Source organism: Stomoxys calcitrans, chromosome 2 (assembly GCF_963082655.1).
Source record: "Stomoxys calcitrans chromosome 2, idStoCalc2.1, whole genome shotgun sequence".
Classification (NCBI taxonomy): Eukaryota; Metazoa; Arthropoda; class Insecta; order Diptera; family Muscidae; genus Stomoxys; species Stomoxys calcitrans.
In genome coordinates, this window is record NC_081553.1 from 117,343,536 (window position 1) to 117,367,749 (window position 24,214).

The 24,214-nt window shown below is 39.7% G+C and overlaps 1 protein-coding gene across 1 annotated transcript in view; it reads right to left on the reverse strand.

The window, feature by feature from the left end:
- LOC106084046 (uncharacterized) overlaps window positions 1–23,904 on the reverse strand; it is a 49,616-nt gene extending 25,712 nt beyond the window's left edge. The window contains exon 1 of the mRNA XM_013247475.2: window positions 23,455–23,904. The gene's annotated coding sequence lies outside the window, so the exon portion shown is untranslated. The remainder of the gene's footprint in view (window positions 1–23,454) is intronic.
- Between the last annotated feature and the right edge of the window lie 310 nt (window positions 23,905–24,214).

The window sequence follows — 24,214 nt, forward strand, 5'->3', positions numbered from 1 at the left end:
TCGCTGGCAGATTGCAGGATACTGAAAACCCCCCTGCCACAATCGAGACAGGATGGCATCGAAACGGGATCCGACAAGCCCTATGTGGGTGGGTCACAAAGTTGACTGGGCGCCAGCGGGGAAGCACGGAACTCAGAAATTACTTCGACAGCAGCAATTAGTGAAGAATCTAAGGAGAAATCGTCCACATCGCAAGTGCCCAGCGTTCTGAGGAAGAGTGGTTCCACAGCTTTCTCACCTGCCCCTGGATGCTCATCACAACAAGTTCTAACGAATCCTGTGAGGATGAACTCCTGGTGGAGTCAGAAGGCGAGGCTAACACAACAGTGGTGAAAGTTCTGAATCCTGTCCGGTTTCTACAGATAAATCTCCACCATTGTAAGGCCTCTTCGGCCGCATTATAGGTCCTCCTGATGGCTGGGGGATTTGATTTGACTTTGGAATATAGCCATTAACAATATATTATTCTCTTTGGAAGAAAAGGGCATAAAAGTGGTCTCGTATGCTGATGACGTGCCAATTGCGGTAAGGGGACTCTAAGAGAAACACTTCAGGAAGGTCTACGAGCAACAGCAACGTGGGCTACCGAAAGTGGTCTGAGTATAAATCCGTTCAAGACAGAAGTAGTTCTTTTCAGCAGGTGATACAAGTTGCCTACAGTGGAACCTGTCTCCTTGGGTGGAGAGAATGTTCCATTTACAGAAAGCGCACAATACCTGGGTGTTTTGCTGAACAGAAATTTCAACTTCAAATCCAACATTTTGGAAGTGGCAAGAAAGGCCACTCTTGCCCTATACACCTGTACGAGAGCCATTGGCAAAAGGTGGGGATTTAGACCGCGTGTCATGCATTGGGTATATACTGCAGTTGTCAGACCTATTATGCTATACGGTGTTGTGGTCTGGTGGACGGCGCTTCAAAAATCCACCTACTTCTCAATACTTAACCGGATCTAAAGGATGGCTTGTTTGTGCATCACAGCCGCACTGAGGATGACACCATCTGATGCACTGAATTTAATGCTATATCTTATGCCTCTGGACATTGTGGCTACCCAAATTGCAGCGACCACTGCCGTGAGTTTAAGGGAGCTTTTTCATTGGTCATGTGGCGGCTACGGACACTGTGTTATCCTTAATACGATATCCGATGTTCCAGGCAGTGCGGATTACACCCTACCTGAGCTGCTTTTTGATAAATATTACTGTACCATTATTCCTGATAGAACCGATTGGAACTACGATATCCCTGGTAACAGAAGTTACATAGACTTCTATACGGATGGTTCTAAACTAAACGACCAGGTCATATTAAAAGGTTACCCGACCACTGCAGTGTGTATCAAGCAGATCCGTGCAATGAAGGAAGTGGTGGAATGGCTAAGATATTGTATCATAACGACGATTGGCATAAATATCTTCTCAGGCAGCCATTAAATCCCTGGAGAACGTATTTCTCAACACAAAAACCGCCCTCAACTGTGGCAGATCTCTTAACAAGATGGCTGAACAGTTCAAAATTCATCTGTTCTGGGTGCCGGGCCACAGAGATATCCCAGGGAATTCTAAAGCAGACGAGCTTGCGAGACTAGGAACTACCTTACACACTTCAGGGACACTGAAATCTGTGGGTATGCCTCTAGCGACATGTAAGCTAAGTTTTCAGAACCAGGCCCGAAGAGCAACGAATGATGGATGGGCACAAGTGGGGGGCTGTGAGCATTCCAAAACTATGTAGCCTCATCTAGACTTGAAGAGGTTTACAGGTGTGCTGTTATTGGCTAGAACAGACGTCTCAGTCGTTGTGTCCGTCATGACAGGTCACAGTCTAATCGAAGAACATGCAGATTGAAGGTTGCCAGCAACAACTTTTGCAGAAACTCTGAGGACATCGAGAAAGAAGAGACTATAGAACACCTTCTGTGTGTATCCAGCACTGGCAGTCACAAGAAGTTCCTCCTTAGGTTATCATTTCTTTTAAAACCTGTCTGATTTATCCGATGTGAACGTTCGCAAGTTGTTAGCCGTTCTAAAGCGATCTAGGAAGTTCAACGGTAGGAACTAGAAGGATTTCTTCTTCTGTTGCTGTGGTATCACAATGGACGAAAACGTCTATGTGATTCTGATGGCGGACTCCCACTTAAACCTAAGTTAAGAAGGTTAAGAAGGAAGATATTCCTTCTAGACCAATAACACACGCATGGATACCAAGAATTCTCCCAGATCCAGAATTTGTACTTGGGAGACTTAGAGACTGTTATCACAATCTTTCACCAACCAGCTGGAAGATCTGCAGATTGAATGACGCTAGCCACGATTGGAGGAATGCAGTATTCGTACTACACCAGCTGTCTCGCCGAAGTGAACAACAAGTTTGATCAAGTCATAAGAGTTGTATCCTACGGATTCAACAAGTTGAAGCTGAAGGTGTATAGAAGCGGTGGGTTTGAGGACATTTATGTGGATACTTCCGTACCATAGCAGAAGAATTGGTTTAGGGGGAAAACCGCCAAAGCCAGCAGTTGTTCTTTTCATAGATAAGAGATAGGAAAATATGTTGGCATCTTTCTCCCTTAGGAAGAGAATATTTTGATGGACAGAATATAGAATTTCAAACATAAGTTTCGCAGTTCTTGCCCCACCCACCTGTATATCATGTGGTGGTGCGGTGAAAGGTAATTCAAAAATCCTTTGCTGGTAGAGCGAAGGGCTGACAGACTGAAGGTTGCCAGTTGTAGGGACATCGAGGAAAAAGAGACTATAGAACACCTTCTGTGTGTGTGTGTCCCGCACTAGCAGTTAGAAGGAGTTCCACTTTAGGTTCTCATTTCTTTGAGATGTGAACAAATGTGAACTTTCGCAAGTTACTGGGCTTTTAAAAGCGATTTGGATGGTTCAACGGTAGAAGCTAGAGGGAATCTTCCTTCTTCTGTTCCTGTGGTATCACAATGGACGAAAACGTCTAAGTGAGTCTGATGGCAGACTGCCACTTAAACATAACCATGGCAGGTTTATCCAACTAAAGTTCGATCTAGATCATATTCGGGTCGAGATTCTTAATATATCTCGCATTTTCAAATTTCAGTGAAATGAGATATAATCGGAATAAAATGCTCCTTTTATGGGCTCAAGACCCTATATCAGCAGATCGGTCTATATGACAATGATATCCAAATATAGTACGATTTGGCCCGTTCAAAAACTTAACCTGCGTTTGCTAAAAATATGGATCTGTGCCAAATTTCAGTTCAAAATCTTAAATTTTGAAGACTGTAGCATGACTACAACAGACTATCGGACAGACATACGGATATCGTTAAACCGTCTTAAAATTTTACGACAATCAGAATAATATACACTTTGTAGGGCCCTAAAAAATAGATGTCGCGATGTGTTGCAAATGGAATGAATAAATTAATATTCCTCCTATCCTATGGTGGTGGTTGTACAAATGAGCATACATTCCGAAATTTCTTCGCAAATGCCTTGCTATTTCCGAAACATCCTAAAAAGTCCAAAACAAGTATTTAGTTCCTGGAAGCAATCCATCTGCTTATAGAATTTCTACATAAGTGGGATCAGCAATACTATACACCGATTGCCTATTTGGGCCAACAAATTAACACAATGAGTACTTCCATTTGGCTTATTGTGTCCACTTACACCTTTATTCATGAAAGCCACCTTGAATACCATTTTCTACGGAAATTTCTGTCACCTTAGAAACCACACAATTTTAATGTCCGCAAATAAAATATTAAAAGCTTAGAATTTTCTCTATCTGTTCTCAGGACTTCTCGCTCTTACTATTCATTCAAATAATAATTTGGTTTGGGGTCATCAAAGGGAAGTGTGAAATAAAAGTGCAAACATCAAGAAAGCACCGGAGGAGGGGAGAGAGGAGAGTGAAACAAATAAAATAAATTCCTAGAATTATTTCAATTATTCCCCATGAAGAAAGTGTGAGCACGTGGGAGAAAATTTCTTGTCTGTTACTTTACTACACAATTCGGTCTTTGCCATGAACTGCAAATAGATTCGGAAAATAAACTAATTGGAATACATGGAATATGAATGTGGTTTCTTTTCATTGTCATTGTCACTGAACATGGACTTTCTGTGGTCCCATTGGGAGGGTTTTATGATTAACGGCTTTGGAACATATTGTCGCCTTAGGATATACAACAAAGCATATGTTAATAAAACTCCAAACAGGGGTAGATTTACTAACGGGGGGGTTCCTTTGAATATAAATACACTGAGCAAAAATATTGAATCGGAAGAAAGCAAAAAGTTTTAATTAACAACAAGGTGGTATTTACATAGCCCAAGTATCAAAAGAGTGCGGCCAAATGAATTTCTTTCAAGAAATTTAACCTGTAACCGGCTACAAAATGTCTTTGATCCCATTATAAAGTTGATTCAGGCATTCTGGAGCTATGTCATGCTATGCTCCCATGCTCCATTTTGGCTTACAATTGAGAGAAAAGGTTTTTAAAAATCTTCTACCAGGAAATACAAAATTTTAAAATAATGTTTCATCAACCGCATTACCAATCAGTGATGATGGTATAGAATGTTTACCTCCTAGTCAGAATGAAGTCCAAGAGCAGACCGACCCGACTAAAGAACAACAACGCAGCAGGAGCCGACGGGTTACCCGCTGATAAGACTATAGGCGACACGATGATAAGGCGTATGCATCAGCTTATTTGCGCAATTTGGCTAGATGAACGCATACCCGATGATTGGAAACTCAGCATACTCTGACATATGACGTTTCAGACAAGGAGACAGCCTATCGTATGATCTCTTTAATTTCCTACTGGAGAAGACGATACGAGATGCAGATGTGAATAGATATGGCACACTAATCACAAGAGAACACATGCTACTCGCCTATGTCGAAGATATCGACATCATAGGTTGGTCGGTCATCGGAGGTAGTAACAGCAGCTTTTGAAAGAATCGAAAGAGAGTCGGTGAAAATGGGTCTGCCAATAAATGGAGATAAGACGAAGGACGCTTTGTACAACCGAGCAGATAAAAAAAATGAAGAAAGTTGGGAACCACAACTTTGAGACAGTCAGTAACTTTATCGACCTCGGCACCGCCGTAACCGAAACGAATGACACCCGTTTTGAGATTAAGCGAAGAATAATACTGGCAAACAGATGCTTATTTGCACTAAATAAGCAGTTTAGAAGCAAGGCCACCTCTCGACAGACGAAGATTACACTGTACGAGTACAAGACGCTGAACTACCCGTGTTGTTATATGGTTCTGAGGCATGGTTACTTGTGAAAGTAGATGAGGCGGTGCTTGGAGTATTTGAGAAAGATTTTTCGTAAAATATGTGGACCAGTTTGCGATAATGGAGAATATAGGTGACGTATGAAGCATGAGCTGTATGAGCTGTATGACGACGCCTCAAAATACAACGGCTGCGTTGGTTAGGTCATGTAGTCAGAATGGATGAAGAAGATCCAGCAAAGAAGTCTTTTGAAGGCAAACCGGGAAGACCAAAAGCCCGACGGAAAGATCAAGTTGTGGGAGACACCTCGAAACTTGGTGTCAGAGATTTTAGAATGAGCGCAGAAGATTGAGGCGCTTGGAACGCTATTCTACGTTCGGCTAGAGGAACAAATGTTCTGTCATAGCCAATTAAAGCAAAGTAAGTTTCATTAAAACTTCGCAGTACCACATCGAAAATTATCACAGCTCAATAGAAATAAAAAATTGCCCACTTCTGCGACTATTTTCTGTCTGCTAAACTGAAAACTTGACAGAGAGCCAAGAACCCATATCGAGGTATTTGTTGAAAAACATGAAGTAAGGTTTTTAACACATAACATTTTTTTGGAGGAGCTAACAGCGTCGGCGTTGACAAATTTTTTTACAGCTTGTGACTCTGTAATTGCATTCTTTCTTCTGTCAGTTATCAGTTGTTACTTTTAGCATGCTTTAGAAAAAAAGTGTAAAAAAAGTATATTTGATTAAAGTTCATTCTAAGTTTTATTAAAAATGCATTTACTTTCTTTTAAAAAATCCGCAATTACTTTTTGGGCAACCCGAGTTCTATGCGCGGTATCTCTTTTTAGGAATAGAATATTGAATAAGAACTGTTATGATATCGGAACTATATCAAGTTATAGTCCAATTCGGACTAAGATGAATGCTGAACATTATAGAAGTCATTGTGTAATATTTCAGTTCATTTGGAAAAGAATTGCGCCTTGTAGGGGCTCAAGAAGCAAAATCGAGGTATAGGTTTAATGGGAGCTATATCAAGCAATTGATCGCTTTAGACCATATTAGACACGTAAGTTGAAGGTTATGAGAGAAGCCGTTGTACAAAATTTCTGCCAAATCGGATAAGAATTGCGCCGTCTAGAGGCTCAAGAAGTCAAAACATCAGATCGGTTTATAAGACAGCTATATCAGGTTATGTTCCGATTTGCGCCTTACATAGCACGGTTATTGAAAGACATAACAAAACACCTCATGCACAATTTCAGCCAAATCGGATGAGAATTGCGCGCTTTATTGGCTCAAGAAGTCAAAACGCCAGATCGGTTTATATGACAGCTATATCAGATTATGAACTGATTTACATCGTACTTAACACACTTGTTGGAATGAATACCAAAACAAGATTTCAACCAAATCGGTCGAGAATTACGCCCTCTAGAGGCTGAAGAAGTCAAGACCCAAGATCGGTTTATATGGCAGCTATATCAAAACATGGACCGATTTGAACCATACTTAGCGCTGATATTGGAAGTGATATCAAAAACCCAGATTGGTTATGGACCGATTTGAACCATTCTTAATACAGTTGTTGAAAGTCATAACAAAACACTTCATACAATATTTCAGCCACATCGGATAGGAATTGCTCCCTGAAGAGGCTTAAGAAGTCAAGAACCCCAGATCGGTTTATATGGCAGCTATGTCAGGTTATTGACAGATTTGATCTATTCTTAGCACAGTCGTTGAAAGTCGTAACAAAACACGTCATACAATATTTCAGCCACATCGGATAGGAATTGCTCCCTGTAGAGGCTTAAGAAGTCAAGACCTCAGATCGGTTTATATGGCAGCTATATCAGGTTATCGATCAATTTGAACTATTCTTAGCACAGTTGTTGAAAGTCATAACAAAACACTTCATACAAAATTTCAGCCGAATCGGATAATAATTGTGTTCTCTAGTGGCTCAAGAAGTCAAGACCCCAGATGTGTTTATATGGCAGCTATATCAGGTTATGGAACGATTTAAACCATACTCAGACCAGTTGTTGGAAGTCGTAATAAAACACCTCATGCAAAATTTCAGCCAAATCGGATAAAAATTGGGCCCTCTAGAGGGTCAAGACATCAAGGCCCCAGATCGGTTTATATGGCAGCTATATCAAAACATGGACCGATTTGGCCCATTTACAATCCCAACCGACCTACACTAATGAAAAGTATTTGTGCAAAATTTAAAGCAGCTAGCTTCACTCCTTCGAAAGTTAGGGTGCTTTCGACAGACAGACAGACGGACGGACGGATGGACGGACGGACGGATGGACGGACGGACGGACGGACGGATGGACGGACGGACGGATGGACGGACGGACGGATGGACGGACGGATGGACGGACGGACGGATGGACGGACGGACGGATGGACGGACGGACGGATTGACGGACGGACGGATGGACGGACGGACGGATGGACGGACGGACTGATGGATGGACGGACGGATGGACGGACGGACGGATGGACGGACGGACGGATGGACGGACGGACGGATGGACGGACGGATGGACGGACGGACGGATGGACGGACGGACGGATGGACGGACGGACGGACGGATGGACGGATGGACGGACGGACGGATGGACGGACGGATGGACGGACGGACGGATGGACGGACGGATGGACGGACGGATGGACGGACGGATGGACGGACGGACGGACGGACGGACGGATGGACGGACGGACGGATGGACGGACGGACGGACGGACGGATGGACGGACGGACGGATGGACGGACGGATGGACGGACGGACGGATGGACGGACGGATGGACGGACGGATGGACGGACGGACGGATGGATAGACGGACGGACAAGGCTAGATCGACTTGAAATATCATGGCGATCAAGAATATATATACTTTATGGGGTCTCAGACGCATATTTCGAGGTGTTACCAACATAATGACGAAATTAGTTTACGCCCAACTAAGGAAATGCAATCAACCAATCACTTCTGACCTAACCTCAATTTCGAAAAAGTAAGATCCAATAATCCCGCCGGATCATAAATCTCACGTTTGAGGTTGGAGAGGCTTTTCGACAATAACTCTTGGATTTTCCACGCCCCAGAGGCGACCATTTTGCTTGTTGACATGGTCACCCAGGTGGAAATGGGTCTCGTCAGTTAGGAAGATTTTTCAATTTTGAGGCGAACTGTGATTGCATATTTTTCATCATTTTTGATTCCATTTTTAATAATGGTGTACTTGTCAAATTTCAAAGAATAAAAGCTTCAAAAGTGACATCGGTAGCTGTAGCCGGGCGATTCAAATTAAAAAAAAACTCTTTCACTATATTGGTATGGAATTGAATATTTCGACATGTTTCAAATGGAGTGACAAAATGAATTTTTACCCCCATTATGCTGGGTGCTGGGTGTAAAAAGTAGGAGTACAATGAAAATCTCTTGATACAAGTGATTTCGTTTCATAAACTGTCCTTGTAATCTGATGTCTTACAATAATAATATCCTGTGAGAGCTTAATTGAAAACGGTTCGTTATGACATCCATTATAGTCGTTAACCTTACATAATAACCAAAAAAAAAAAATAGAGAACAATGTTGGCAACAGCTTTCGTACGTTATGAAATTAGAAAACATCTGTGTCCATGTGTTCCATTCTGGTTTTGTGTAATTTGAAACACTTGCCAAAATTTCAAATTGTTTACAATATGTTGTCATATAATACCAATTATTGTTGTTGCCTAAACTCGTACCAAAGTTGTCACATTTATACGAGCACAATCTCATACTTAGTTTCTATTCCATCGAAACTTGAGCATATGCGATATATTTATTTTCAATTTTTATTTTTTTGTTGTTTTGTTGTGGAAAATTTAGATATGTACTTACAAGCATTTTGGCAGCTTAAGTGTATTTGAAATATTTTCCTATTTTTCTCCCACTCTACAGATTTTTTCCACAACGTTGTTACATGCAATTATATACTCATATTACATATTATGCATAAATACATATATAAGCCGCATTTTTCATATATCTACTCGTATGTATGTATAAACCTGTAAATTTCATGCATGGGCGCACAAGCAGATTAAATACTTGTGGTCCTGAAAAATAGCAATCATTGAGGTTTTGAACACTTTTGTTATAGCCTGGTTGATATAAAGTAGAGTTGAAATTTATATAAAAAGCGCTTTTGGCATAATGCTCAAAAGGCAAAGAGAGAATGCTTCTTTGAATGAATTACGATATCAAAGAAAGCTCAATGGCAGAAGAAGAAATAGAAAAGACTAAGCATTCCTTGTCAACATGAGTTCCCTTGAAAATAAATGTAAATAGATGTACAAATAAAAAGTTCACAAATAATTCAAGATCGTGCTTTGATGTAAGTTACCTAGTAAATTTTTCGAATCAAAGAAGCAAGAATTCAAAATAATAATGCTGTCTTTAAATTAAGTTCGCTTTATACTAAGGGTTTTTTCCCTTTCATTTGGTTTTGATGCTCATTTTACTTCACTTCTAACTCTCAATTTCTTTTAATACTAACAACCGTAGGATAGGGGGTATATTCATTTAGTCATTCCGTTTGCAACACATCGAAATATTAATTTCCGACCCTACAAAGTATATATATTTCGGATCGTCGTAAAATTCTAAGACGATTTAACGATGTCCGTGTGTCTGTCCGCCTGGCTGTCTAACCGTCTGTCCGTCCGTATGTTGTAATCACACAAAAATTGAGATATTGAGCTGAAATTTGGCACAGATACATCATTTTGATGCACGCTAGTTAAGTTCTTGGACGGGCAAATTCGGACCATATTTGCATATAGCTGCTATATAGACCGATCTGCCGATAAATTGTCTAATACCCATAAATGCTTTTTTTTTATCCGATTTCGCTAAAATTTGAAACAGTAGTTTAAGGCCTCTCGACATCTGACTTAAATATCGTTCAGATCGGACTATATTTAGCTGTCATATACAGGGTGGCTGATGAATATTGCTACAATGATGAATATTGCTACATTTTTTTTTCGGTGTATGGAATACATTTTTCTTTTATTCATGTTAAATTAAATTATTAAATTAATTATTAAATTATTATTAATTAAATTAATTAATTAATTAATTAAATTAATTATTAAATTATTATTATTAAATAGAAAAAAAGTTATTACATTTTTTTTTGGTAGCGGCTTTCATCAGCCACCCTGTAGACCGTTCTCCTGATAAAGGGTCTGAATCCCATAAAAGCTATATTTATTAGCCTTTTTTTGCTGAAATTTAAAACAGTGAACCAAATATGGTTCAGATCGGACAATATTTAGATATAGCTGCCATATAGACCGATCAGCCGATAAAGGGTCTGAAGCCCATAAAAGCTTTATTTTTTAACCGATTTCGCTGAAATTTGAAACAGTCAACAGTTTTGGATCTCCTAACATAGGACCTAAATATGGTTCAGATCGGACTATAATTAAATATAGCCGTCATATAGACCGGTCTGAGGATAAGGGGTCTGAAGCCCATAAAAGCCTTATTTATTATTCGATTTCGCTGAAATTTGAAACTGTGGGTTATTTTAAGCCTCCAGACATCCGACCTACATACGGATTAGATCGGAATATATTTAGATATATCTGTCATATAGACCGATCTGCCGATAAATTGTCTAATGCCCTAAATTTTATCCGATTTCGCTGAAATTTGAAACAGTGAGTAGTTTAAGACCTCCCGACATCTGGTTTAAATCGAACTATATTTAGATATAGCTGCCATTTCTATCTTCTATCGATCTTCCGATTAAGGGTCTGAAGCCCATAAATACTTTATTTTTTAACCGATTCCGCTGAAATTTGAAACAGTGAGTAGTTTTGGGCCTCCCAACATCCCACCTGAATACGGTTCAGACCGGAAAATATTTAAATATTGCTGCCATATAGACCGATCTCCCGATAAAGCGTCTGAAGCCCATAAAAGCTTTAATTTTAACCGATTTCGTTGAAATTTGAAACAGCGAGTAGTTTCAAATACGGTTCTGATCGGACTATATTTAGATATAGCTGTCATATAGACCGATCTGCAGATAAAAGGTCTGAAACCCATAAAAGCTTTATTTTGTAACCGATTTTGCTGAAATTTGAAACAGTGTGTTGTTTTGAGCCTCCCAATATCCGGCCTTCATATAGTTCTGAACGGACTAAATTTAGATATAGCTGCCATATAGACCGATCTGCCGATGAATGGTCTGAAGCCCATAAAAGCTTCACTTTTTATACGATTTCGCTGAAATTTGAAACAGAGAGTTGTTTTAAGCCTCCCGACATCCGACCCATATATGCGTCAGACCAGACTATATAGATCTAGCTGTCATATAGATCGATCTTCCAATTGAGGTTCTTAATCTCATAAAAAGTAGATTTATTGTCTGAAAATGTTACTGGTATATGAGTTCTCGGGACCTGAAGAAAATATGATCGAGACCAACCACTATTAAGATATAACTATGGACATAGTAGTGGAGTTATAATACAATAGGATGATTATTATATCCTTGTTTAATTTGGTTCAGATCGGTCCAGATTTGGTTATAGGTGCCTTATGGAAAGAACTCTCGATTTAAAGTTTTGGTCCTATAAAAAGCGTATTTGTTATCAGATTTCGTTGAAATTTGACGCAGTGACTTATGTTAGGCTTTTCGACATCCGTGTCTAATATGGTTCAGATCGGTTATATTTGGATATAGCTGCCAAAAAGACCAATATATTGTTCTACAACATTGAGCAGTGACTTATATATATTAGACCACTCAATGTCCGTGCCGAATTTGGGTGCTTAAGTCTTCCAATTTTCACCGGATTGTGACGAAAAAGAAATCTACATATATACCCAAGGTGATGGGTATCCAAAGTTTGGCCCGGCCGAACTTAGTGCCTTTTTACTTGTTTTTTTTTTACCCTCGAAATATTCGTCTAAGACCCAATAAAGTATATATATTCTTGATCGTCATTACATTTTAAGTCGATCTAGCCATGTCCGTCCGTCTGTCAGTCGAAAGCACGCTAAATTCGAAGAAGTAAAGCTAGCCGCTTAAATTTTTGCACAAACACTTCTTATAGGTGTAGGTCGGTTGGGATTGTAAATGGGCCATATCGGTCCATGTTTTAATATAGCTGCCATATAAACCTATCTTGGATCTTCACGTGTCGAGCCACTACAGGCCTCAATTTTTATCATAACATAACCTGATATGACATAACCTCATATAAACCTATCTGGGGTCTTGACTTATTGAGCCTCTAAAGGGCGCAATTATTATCTGATTTGGGTGAAATTGTGTACAACCCATAACCTTCAACATACGTGTCAAATATGGTCTGAATCGGTCTATAGCCTAATATAGCTCCCCTATAAATCGATCTCCCTATTTTATTTATGAGCCCCTAAAGGGCGCAATTCTTATTCGATTTGGGTGAAATTTTACACAATGATTTTTACTATGGTCTCCAACATTCATTCCATTATGATCCGAATCGGACCATAACATGATATAGCTTCAATAGCATTGAAATTCTTTTCATTTATCGTTTCCTTTCCTTTGTTCGCCTAAAAAGAGATACCAAGAAAAGGACTCGACAAATGCGATCCATGGTGGAGGGCATATAAGATTAGGCCCGGCCGAACGCTTTTACTTGTTTAAAATTTAAATGGAATAAACAATTTTTTAAGTCATAAATAGGCAAAAATTCATTCATTCGTGCAAAAGGAAATAATTTTTGAGAAAAAAAGTCATCACCCTTATCCATATATTCTTATCCATCTAATCGGACGGCACTCATAGAGAGAACTTTGCACCCGTTCCTTAATGGAACATTCATGGGTAAATTTGCATTTGCTCTCAGGCCGATAAAATCACAGTGCTGAACTGCAAGAGAACTGTTAAAGCTTACGCTTCAAATGATTATGTCCGCATATATCGATCCCCAGTTTTGACTTCTTGAGCCCCTTAGTTTTCATCCTATTAACTGAAGTTTGGCACAAGGACTTATGTTCTAACTTACAACATCAGTGTCAAGTATGATCCGAATCGGTCAATAATTTGATATAGCCCCTATATAAACCGATACCCGGATTTGACTTATTGAGCCGCTAGAAACCCCAGTTTTCATCTAATTTGGCTGAAATTTTACACAAAAATTTTTGCTATGACATCCAACATCCGTGCTACCGTATCGGTGTAAATAGTCATATAGCCCCCATATTAACCAATTCCAGGATTTGACTTCTTAGGCACCTAGAGGCCTCAAATTTCACCTGATTTGGCACGAAGACTTCTGCAATGACTTCCAGCATCCGTGGCAAATATGATCTGAATCAGTCTTTACACTGATATAGGAATCCATTGCTGTAGGTACTCAAGATTCGATGCTGCCGAACTTAGCACGATTTTACTTCTTGTTACTTCACTTTATTGCTCTCAGTGGGAAGAGAGTGAAGCAAATCTTACCATGAAAATGAATATCCCCAAAATTAAGATTTTTTTTGACTACCGAAAAGTAATTGCCAGACAACTAATGGATTGGTCACCGATAACACGTCATTGACAATCGTTTAAGAGGTTGGCAAGGGCTGATCATCAAAATGTTATCCTCTGACCTCCTGTCTGTCGGATTTATAGTTCATTGATTGCTAATTTTCAGCGGTTAAATATATACTTAAATGAATTCTTTAAAGCTGTTTTCTTCCAACTCCAATCACTTTTGAGTATTTAAGAAACTTAAGTCATATTTTTCCCTTTTTTCATCTCATTCCAATGTGCGACAATTTCATTGTTGATTGTTTACACAAGTTTCGTGTTTTTATTCAGAGCTAGAAAAAAAGGAGAACACCTACTGCAAGGGCATAATACCATGATACTCATTTCGCTCTAGTTGCAACTTTGTATGCACTTGACATAATAAAATAAAATTCCACGAACTATGAAATTTTTTTACAATCTAAGTTATGGCAACGCTCCTGATGATGATGATGAAATATGGCAGCAAGTGTCAATTGCTGGAAATATTCCAAAATAATGCTATGTTCTCATACATTTCCATGCATTTACTAAATTGAGGTTGGCTTATGAGTATTATCGCCATGAAAGTAATTTTATGAGATTACAGTTTACAGATTACAGATTACACTACCATATCCATAATAATATCCAGGTGGGGGATGATATGGCCCATATATCATTCAGGTCCCGAGAACACTTATGCAAGTTCCAGTTTCAGCGAATTCGGGCAACAAATCCGCTTTTTATATGATAGAGACCATAAATTGGAAGATCGGTCTATATGGCAGCTATATCTAAATATAGTCAGATATGGACCATATTCTGGTCGGATGACGGGACGCTTAATACAAGTCACTGTGTCACACAAATTCCGGAGAAATCGGATAATAAATGCCGCTTTTATGGGCTTAAGACCCCTAATCAGCATATCGGTCTATATGGAAACTATATAAAGACCGATCTGAACCATATTTGAGGCGTTTATGGGCTTAAGACCCTAAATCGACAGATCGGTCTATATGGCAGCTACATACACCGATCTGAATCATACTTGAGTCGGATATCGGGAGGCTTTAATCAACTCACTATTCCAAATTTCAGCGAAATCAGATAATATTTGCGGCTTTTCTGGGCTTAAGACCCTAAATCAGCAGATTGGTCTTACTACAGCTATATCCAAATATGGTCCGATCTGAACCATATTTGAGTCGCATGTCGGAAGGCCTAAAATAACTCATTGTTTCCAATTACATCCAAATTGGATAATAAATGCGCCTGTTACAGGCTTAGGACCCTATACCGGCATGTATATATGGTCCGATATGGGCCATATTCGGTTTGAATATCGCGGCCCCTAATACAACTACCTGTGTCAAATTTCAGTGAAATCGGACTTAACATGCGGCTTTTACGGACTTAAGACCCAATTGACAGATCGGTCTATATGGCAGTTATATCTATACATAGGCCGATTTGGCCTATTCAAGAACTTAACCTGCGTATAAAAGAAGTATGAGTCTGTGCAAATTTTCAACTCAATATCTCAATTTCTAAAGACTGTAGAGTGATTACAACTGACGGACATACGGACGGACAGACGGACATCGTTAAATCGTCTTAGAATTTTACGATGATCAAAAATTTATATATATGTTCTTGTAGGGTAGGAAATGGATATTTCGATGCGTTCCAAAAGGAATGACTAAATGAATATACCCCCTATCCTATAGTGAACGGTATAATAATTGCGAAAAAAATAAATAGTGGCGATTGGGTTTGGATTGTTGTATTCACCAATCTTGCCGCTTAATCCTCTGTGTTTAAACACAAAGAGGTGGACTATCTGTCCGTTATTATCACAGCGTACCTTGAACTTGCATGTACTCCGAAAGCATTGCTGGAGGCGGGGTGGTATTTATACCCAAGCCCGGCAAAACAAGTTATGCAACACCAAAGGATCCTTAGAGACTGGATAAACCATATGCTAAGGAACAGATGGGGACGCCACCGTAGCACAGAGGTTAGCATGTCCGCCTATGACGCTGAACGCCTGGGTTCGAATCCTGGCGAGACCATCAGAAAAAAATTTCAGCGGTGGTTTTCCCCTCATAATGCTGGCAACATTTATGAGGTACTATGCCATGTAAAACTTCTCTCCAAAAAGGTGTCGCACTGTGGCACTCCGTTCTGACTCGGCTATAAAAAGGAGGCCCCTTGGCATTGAGCTTAAACTTAAATAGGACTGCACTCATTGATATGTGAGAAGTTTGCCCCTGTTCCTTAGTGGAATGTTCATGGGCAAAATTTGCAATTTGCAAGGAACAGGTGGATACATTGTGTGTTCCATGACATAAAGATAAGTCATAAAATGGCTCAAGGCACAACACAGGGGGTCATTTTATCGCCACTCCTATAGATGGCCACTATAAATAACCTATTATGGATGCTGACTGAGGAGGGATCGTCTGCTATGCCAATGTTATCAAACCTCTAAGGGATAAGGATCCAAATCAGCTATGGAGAGAAGACTAAACATAAGGGTTCTCACTGTTAATCCAGAGAAGACTGAAGACCTGGACAGGAAACTGAATTGGATGTATCACATTCAGAAAATACCAAGAGGGCTCTCAGATGTTAGGCACTATGTAGACGGGCCGTAGACTCAAAATGGGTCCTGAATCCAAGGATAGTCCACTGGCGTGATTAGACCAATACTTACTTACGCCTCAGTATGCTTGGTGGACTGCGATAGAGAAAAAGTGGAAGGTAAGAATAAAACAACAGGTTCAGAGAAGATGTTGTTTTGTCATAGGTGTAGCGATGAGGACCGCACTCACTAGAGCACTGGAGACTATTTTAGATAATCAACCCATAGACTTAGAGAGTAAGAGTGAGGCTGTCACTTTTTTAGGCGATGGGAGAATGAATAAAGGAACGGAGCAGGTCACATCTCGGTATAATCGAGGCGATGCTTGAAAACCTAGAAGGGATGGAAGAGGTTTCCGATGGCATACCTGAGGCGAGGCACTGCTACCAGCGGCACAGTTTTGGATTTATGGAACACTGGTATTGCCAGAGTTCATGCTACACAGATGGATCAGAGCTGGAGAACAGAGTGGCCCTGGGTGTTCACATTGAGAATCCAGGCACTGAGATGTGTTTTTGACTGCCTGTCCATTGAACGGTCCTGAAGGTGGAGATCCCGGCGATCACGGAATTCATGAGGTGGTGTGATGTTAACACGAGGGCGTCGAGTGTGCACATCTTTACGGACAGTAAACTGGGCAATAACAACCAGGAAGGTAAGATCACGAACAGACTTGGAGTGTAAGAAGGAGATTATTGCCTTCTCTGAGGATAGCACTATCCACATTGTTTGGAGAGTATGAGGAAATTAAGGAGCCAACAATTTCACAGTGAAAGCCTTGGACAATTGGCAGAGCGAAATTTTTTGCCGAAATTTCGTAGCGAATTCGGAACGACTTCCAAAATAATATGCATCCCAAGTGTCAATATGTTTAGGACATAATTACAACGCACGTGTAACATATTTCATATTTATTAAGAAATTGGGCATAAAATTTACCTGTTTCAATAATTAAAAAAATTTTACACAAAAACAGACATGCAAATCGTAAAAATATCAAGAAAAAACAAAAATTACGGTCTGTGACGACGAGAGCTGGAATAACCCACGAGACAAGCAGGAGCGAAACACGGTTTGGTTTGCTGGGATGACACACTAGAAACTAAATTTTGTTTTCGTTTGACCAAATAAATGTAACCCCACCCACGTTACCCACAAAGAGTGTAAAAATGTTGCATTTCTTACACCGTGTTATGTCAACGGTGGAGAGTGCGTAACTTTAAACAGTTGCTATCATTCCAAAGGCACCTACACCTAAGTAGTGCCTTGTAATGAATGTCGCGTACATATATTCGTGGTCGCCGAAATAAGATAAACTTCAGACGAAAAGCTGCTTATTAACGTTATTAGGGCAATTTTTTTTGATTGTTTGGAAATGTATGTTTTATTGGTGTCCTCTGTTTCATATGTAAAACAATTAACACCAGTATTCACAAAACTAATATATATAATTAAAGGACCAAGAGTTTTATAAAGGCGATGTTGTGGTACCTGTTACGCCCAAACGGCGGAATGGATTTTAATGAAATGGGTATCAATCGAAAGATATTTTCCTAGAGAAGCGACGAATATATATGAAAAGTAATTTTTCGAAAAGAAAAGACACGGAAATGAGGAACTAATTTTCAATAAAAGAAAAAGATTTCTTAAGTATTCGTTAGTGATGTGAATGCAAAGCTATAGGTGGGAATTAGTGGTGAGGGTAAGAGAAACAAATGGTGCGAGAGAAAGAGTATCAATACATAGGTGAGGGTGTGATGTGCGTGGCCCTATTTGGCATATAGGTCAGCCAATTGCTTAAGGCTCGTCTTTGGGGTGCGAGGCTTTTGCATTTTTGTTTGTTGTTGTTTTTACATGTCAGGGATTCGGAGCGGAGCGGAGCAGTCCTAATTTTGTCGGAGCGGGAGCGACATTTTTAAAATTCGGAGTGGTTTTCATTTTCAAAAACCGCTCCGCTCCGACAATATAAAAATGTTTTGATGTTTAAATTTCAGCCCGATTTGGCTGAAATTTAGCATGAAGCGTTTTGTTTTGATTTCTAACAACTGTGCAAAGTATGATTATTCAAATCGCTTTATAACCAGATATAGCTCCCATATAAACCGATCGCCCGAATTGACTTCTTCAACCTCTAGAGAGCGCAATTACTAATCGATGTAGATGAAATTTTGGACGTGGTATTTTTAATGACTTCTAGCAGCCATAAGGGGGGTTCGGGGAACTCAATGCGCTTCTTTGTCAAGTTCTGTGCACAGTTTCACTTTAAAGATAGAAATTAAAAAGGTTCAAGCAACAAACTCCATTTTTTTTTGTATAAATTTGGTTACGAATTTTTCCCGGTATATGCTTAAGAACTAAAAAACGATGATCGGTTCATATGGGAGCCATAAAAGGTTAGAGACGGAGACAGACCCTACTTGGCATGGATGTTGGAAGTTATAGGAGAAATAATTTCAGCAAAATCCTAAAAGAATTGGGCCCTCTAGTAGTTCAAGAAGTGAAATCGGGAAATCGGTTTATATGGAAGCTATATCAGGTTATGGACCAATTCAGACTATACTTGACAAGATCATTAAATAACCCGATACGTAAAATGTCAGCCAAATCGGATAAGAATTGCGCCCTTTTGGGGTTTAAGAAGTAAAATCGGGAGATCAGTTTATATGGGAGCTTTATAATGATAAAGTCCGATATAATGACAAAACCACTTGTTCAATAACGGTGGGTACAAGAAAAAATTTAAATATAAACAGACAATATAAATATAAAGGAGTGGGAGCGAAGAAATTGTTGCCGGAGCGGGAGCGAAGCAGAAAAAAGTTACCCGCTCCGGGATCCCTGATATATGTTTTGTGAGGCTGCACAACAATACAGAGAATTTTACAACCACAGGTCATATGCAGTAGGTGAGTTTTATAAAAGCGAATTTGTGGTACATATTAGGGTCAAACGGCTGAATAGATTCTAATGAATTTGCATCAAAGGAAAGATATTTTTCCAAAGATGTCCAAAATATAGGAAAATTAATTTTCCGATAAGAACATCCATGGAAATGAGTAATTATTTTTTAATAAAAGAGAAGAAAAAGCAGAAACACAGCAAATTGTTGTTGCTTTTAACTTAAACATCCGTTATTTGTGTGAATGCAAAGCCATAGGTGGGAGTATAAGAAGTGAGAGTGCGAAAGGTGATTAGTATGTGCGAAAGAAAGAGTATGCCAAAAAAGGTCACAATTGTGGTGCGGGTGTGTGGTGGTGTGACGAGTGTGGCCCTACTTGGTGTTCCTTGGCATGGGAGGTCAGTCAGTAACTTAAGCTGCGGCTGTGGTCAATGACGTTTGCGGTTTAATATGTTGGCAACGATTAAATACAACTTTGGCAACGCCCTTATTTAAACATTGGAGTACACCTAAAAAGGAATCAATGTAACTAATTGTGAGGCAATACAATGCACTTAATGAATGAAATAATTGACGGAGAGTTAAAACAAGTAACGAAAAGAGGGCGCAGTACTGTTGCTTACATTATGTGATGGGTCCCCTATGTTTTAAGGTAATGAAGTAAAAGCGTGCTAAGTTCGGCCGGGCCGAATCTTGGAAACTCACCACCATGGATTCTGCTAAAAATTTCTACAATAAATTCAGTTGAAGGACACCATTTTATTCTACATACCAAACTTCTGTCAAACCAGCAAAAATTAAAGCTTCTATGAACGGAACGAGGATGATCGAGAGACCGGTTTAAATGGAAGCTATATCAGGTGATGGACTAGAATTGCGGCTTGTAAGGACTCAAGAAATCAAATCGGTAGATCGGTTTATATGGGAGCTATATTAGGTTATAGAACGATTTGGACCGTACTTGGCAAAGTTGTTAAAAGTCATAAAAAACACTACATGCTCAATTTCAGCCAAATCGTACAAAAATTTCGGCAAATCGGCCAATTTATACCGTCTTGGCACAGTTGTTGGAACTCATAACAAAACACTACATGCAAAATTTCAGACAAATCGGACAAAAATTGCGGCGGGTAAGGGCTCAAGAAGTCAAATCGGGAGATCGGTTTGTATGGGAGCTATATCAGGGTATAGACCGTACAGTGGTTGGAATTCATAACTGAACACCATGTGCAAAATTTCAGCCAATTCAGACAAAAATTGCAGCTTCTAGGGGCTCATGAAGACGAATCGGGAGATCGGTTTATATGGGAGCTATACCTAAATCCAAACCGATATGGCCCATTTGCAATCCCCAATGATCTACATCAATATTAATTATCTGTGCAAAATTTCAAGCGGATAGTTTTACCCATTCCCCTGCGATTTCGGTAGACAAACGGGCGGGTGGACATGGCTAGATCGACTTAGAACGTCGAGACGATCAAGAATTGCAAATGGACCATATAGGTTTGCTAGTGGGCCATATCGGTTAAGATTTGGATATAGCTTCCATATGAACCCATCTCCCGATTCCATTTCTTGAGACCCTGGAAGCCGCAATTTTTGTCCTATTTGGCTGAAATTTTGTTATGACTTCTAACAACTGTTCCAAGTACGATCCAAATCGGTCAAGAACCTTATATAGCTCCCATATAAACCGGTCTCCCAATTTGACTTCTTGAGCTTCTGGAAGCCCAAGATTTGGCTGAAATTTTGCACATAGTGTTTTGTCATGACTTCCAATAACTGTGCCAATGGCTAAAATATAATGTCATTAGGACGATTGGCATAAATATTTTCTCAGACAGCCAGGCAGCCATTAAATCCCTGGAGAACGTATTTCTGAAGACAAAAACCGCCCTCGACTGTCGCATATCTCTCAACGAGATGGCTGAACAGTTCAAAATTCACCTGTTCTGGGTGCCGGGCCACACATAGATGGTCTTAAAGAGGGGGCTGTGAGCATTCCAAAACTTTGTGGCCTGATCTTGACTTGAAGAAGTCTACTTGTTTGCTGTCATTGGCTAGAACAGACGTCTCAATCATTGTGTCCGTCGTGACAGGTCACTGTCTAATCGGAAAACATGCTGACAGACTGAAGGTTGCCAGCAACGACCTTTCCAGAACCTGTAGGGACATCGAGGAAAAAGAAACTATAGAACACCTTCTGTGTGTGTGTCCCGCACTAGCAGTCAGAAGGAGTTCTACTTTAGGTTCTCATTTCTTTCAGAACCTGTCTGATTTAGCGGATATGAACATTCGCAAGTTACTGGGCTTTTTAATCGATCTGGATGGTTTAACGGTAGGAACTAGAAGGCATCTTCCTTCTTCTGTTCCTGTGGTATCACAATGGACGAAAACGTCTAAGTTAGTCTGGGGCAGACCGCCACATAAACCTAACATTAACCTAACCTATGGTTCAAATCGGTGTATAACCAGATATAGCTCCCACATTTTAGCAGAATCCATAGTTGTGGGTTGCCAAGATTCGGCCCGGCCGAACACTCAAGCCTTAACTTGTTTTAACTTTTAAGCTCCGCATATGAACATGTTCGAATGAAAATGTAAAAAGTCTAATTCTTCGACAGGATTAGGGCGACATTTGCAGAATGTCGTACCGTATAAGAGTAGGTTAGGTTAGGTGAAAGTGGCAGTCTTTTACAGACTCACTTAGACAATTTTAAGTCCATTGTGATACCACAGTAGCGACAGACCAAGGCTTCTGGCGGGAATCGAATCCACGACCCCTGCATCCAAGCAGTCAAATATAGGTTCCAAGTCATCAAATATAGGTTCCATTTTTTAGGACTTGTTTGACGAACTGGCCGGTTCTACGGTAGCATTAGAACACATCTTACCTTTCCTAATATCAGAAGGGGAAAAATGTGTAAGTAAGCCTGATTTCAGACTACCATATAAACATTACCTTACCTTACCTGGGCTCGAACCCATGATATGAGCTTCATTATCAGCCATGCTATGCCCATCACAATGTAAAAAACACAGAAATTGCAGTTCTCTAACACAAATCAGGTTACCCTAGTGGTTTGCTCAGTCCTACTGAACCTTAAACCATTTTTACGATTTCTTTAATACAACACGATTTCAAGCCATATCTCGTATGCCCATAGTTTATTGTTTTTCTTTTTTTTTCAAAAGCCACAATAAGCCTCAAACTACATAAAACAAAAGATGCCGGAACATGCCCATCTTGTCTGAGATCAAATGCACAGGACATTTGGGCCATAACGTTTTGCGACGTTTTCCGGCAATGCCCTCACTTCCTTTCTCTTTATGGTCAATATTAGTGTACCATTAAATGTAGACATATGGCAAAAGACCTTAAATCCACAAATTGTTTATTGATAGTCAACAAAAGTATTCATTTACAAAGTAATCTTTCTTATTCTTCCCACATGGAGACAATGGATATTTCTTTTGTTTTAATTTTCCATCAAATGGTTTTGAACCACTAGTTGCTCTAAAATGTTCATATTTATCATCGTATCCACACCTAAATTAGTGAACTCAATAGCTTTATTTTTAATTTTCGGCATAGTTAATTAAAGTTCTATCCATCATCATCCTGTGTGTCCTGGCCACAAGCCAATAAAGCAGACATCCTTTAGTTAGGAGCTTTTTTTGGGCACATACAATACATATTTCATGTAATTTTCCATGCCCCCACCAGCTGAAGATGACCTCAAACCTGCTGCTATTCCTAGGTCCCCCCCCAATCGCCATGTGTCGTCTACGAATGCGGCCAATAAGTAGACAAGTCGAAACACACACCGAAAATGCAACTCCATTAAGAAAGCAATAACCCAGACATTGAAGGCAATGTATGTCTATCAGTTTTATGGTCCTCCCCCTCAACTGTTTGGTAGAAGGATATTAGAAGGATAGGCTTCACCCTCCTCCTCCTCCTCCCAGCGGATGTAATGCGAAGGAGAAACCTTGATGGCTTTTGTCAATGTTTAAAGTTTCATGGGCAAAAATCGTTTAAGCACATAGGTAACCAATGGAACCACTTACATATCAGCAGGCATCAATTGAGTTTCTTTATCGTTATTAAATATTCATAACACTTGGAATTCCTTGGGCCTGTCTGCCTCGTCTGCTGTATAGATGGGTAGATAGGTGTGCTGCGATTGCGATTTCTGGGGAATCGAATCAATATTCAATTCTTTTCAAGTTTTCTTCTATTTCCCATCGAACGCAAGGGAAGAAAGAAAGAAAGATCGTCAACAAAACTTTTCCGTCTACAATGTTGGCAATGGTGGGCGTTTTCTTTTTTTTTTTTTTTCTTTTATTGAATTACTTGAGTTTATTTCCGATTAAAGTACAGAATTATTATTGGCAATAATTGTCTGTTCTGTAAGTTTTTTTTTTTTGTTTCTTTTTCCCTTTCGGATGGACAATAGCGCGCGCGATTATTTGCCCATTGACATTGTTGGACGTTTGCCGACACTGTTAACGCACTGTTCGACCTCGTAATGGATACTGAATATTGAAAACCTAAGCATATCTTTAGGAGCATTAAAAGCTTTTCCTGTTGCCGAGAGTTCAGTGTGGTGAGTTGTGTGCTTTTATCTATACTCACCATTAGGGTTGCCAATTGAATGAAACATTATATGTTGAAGCAAAAAAGAGCCTTCTTTGAATGTTGCTTTCAAAAACTTTACAAAATGTAGCAAAACAGACTGTGGATAATAAATATAACAAGTTATGGTATGGCTATGACGTAACGAAACGTCTCGCGCAGTTCTATGATCATACCATTACTATTACATTA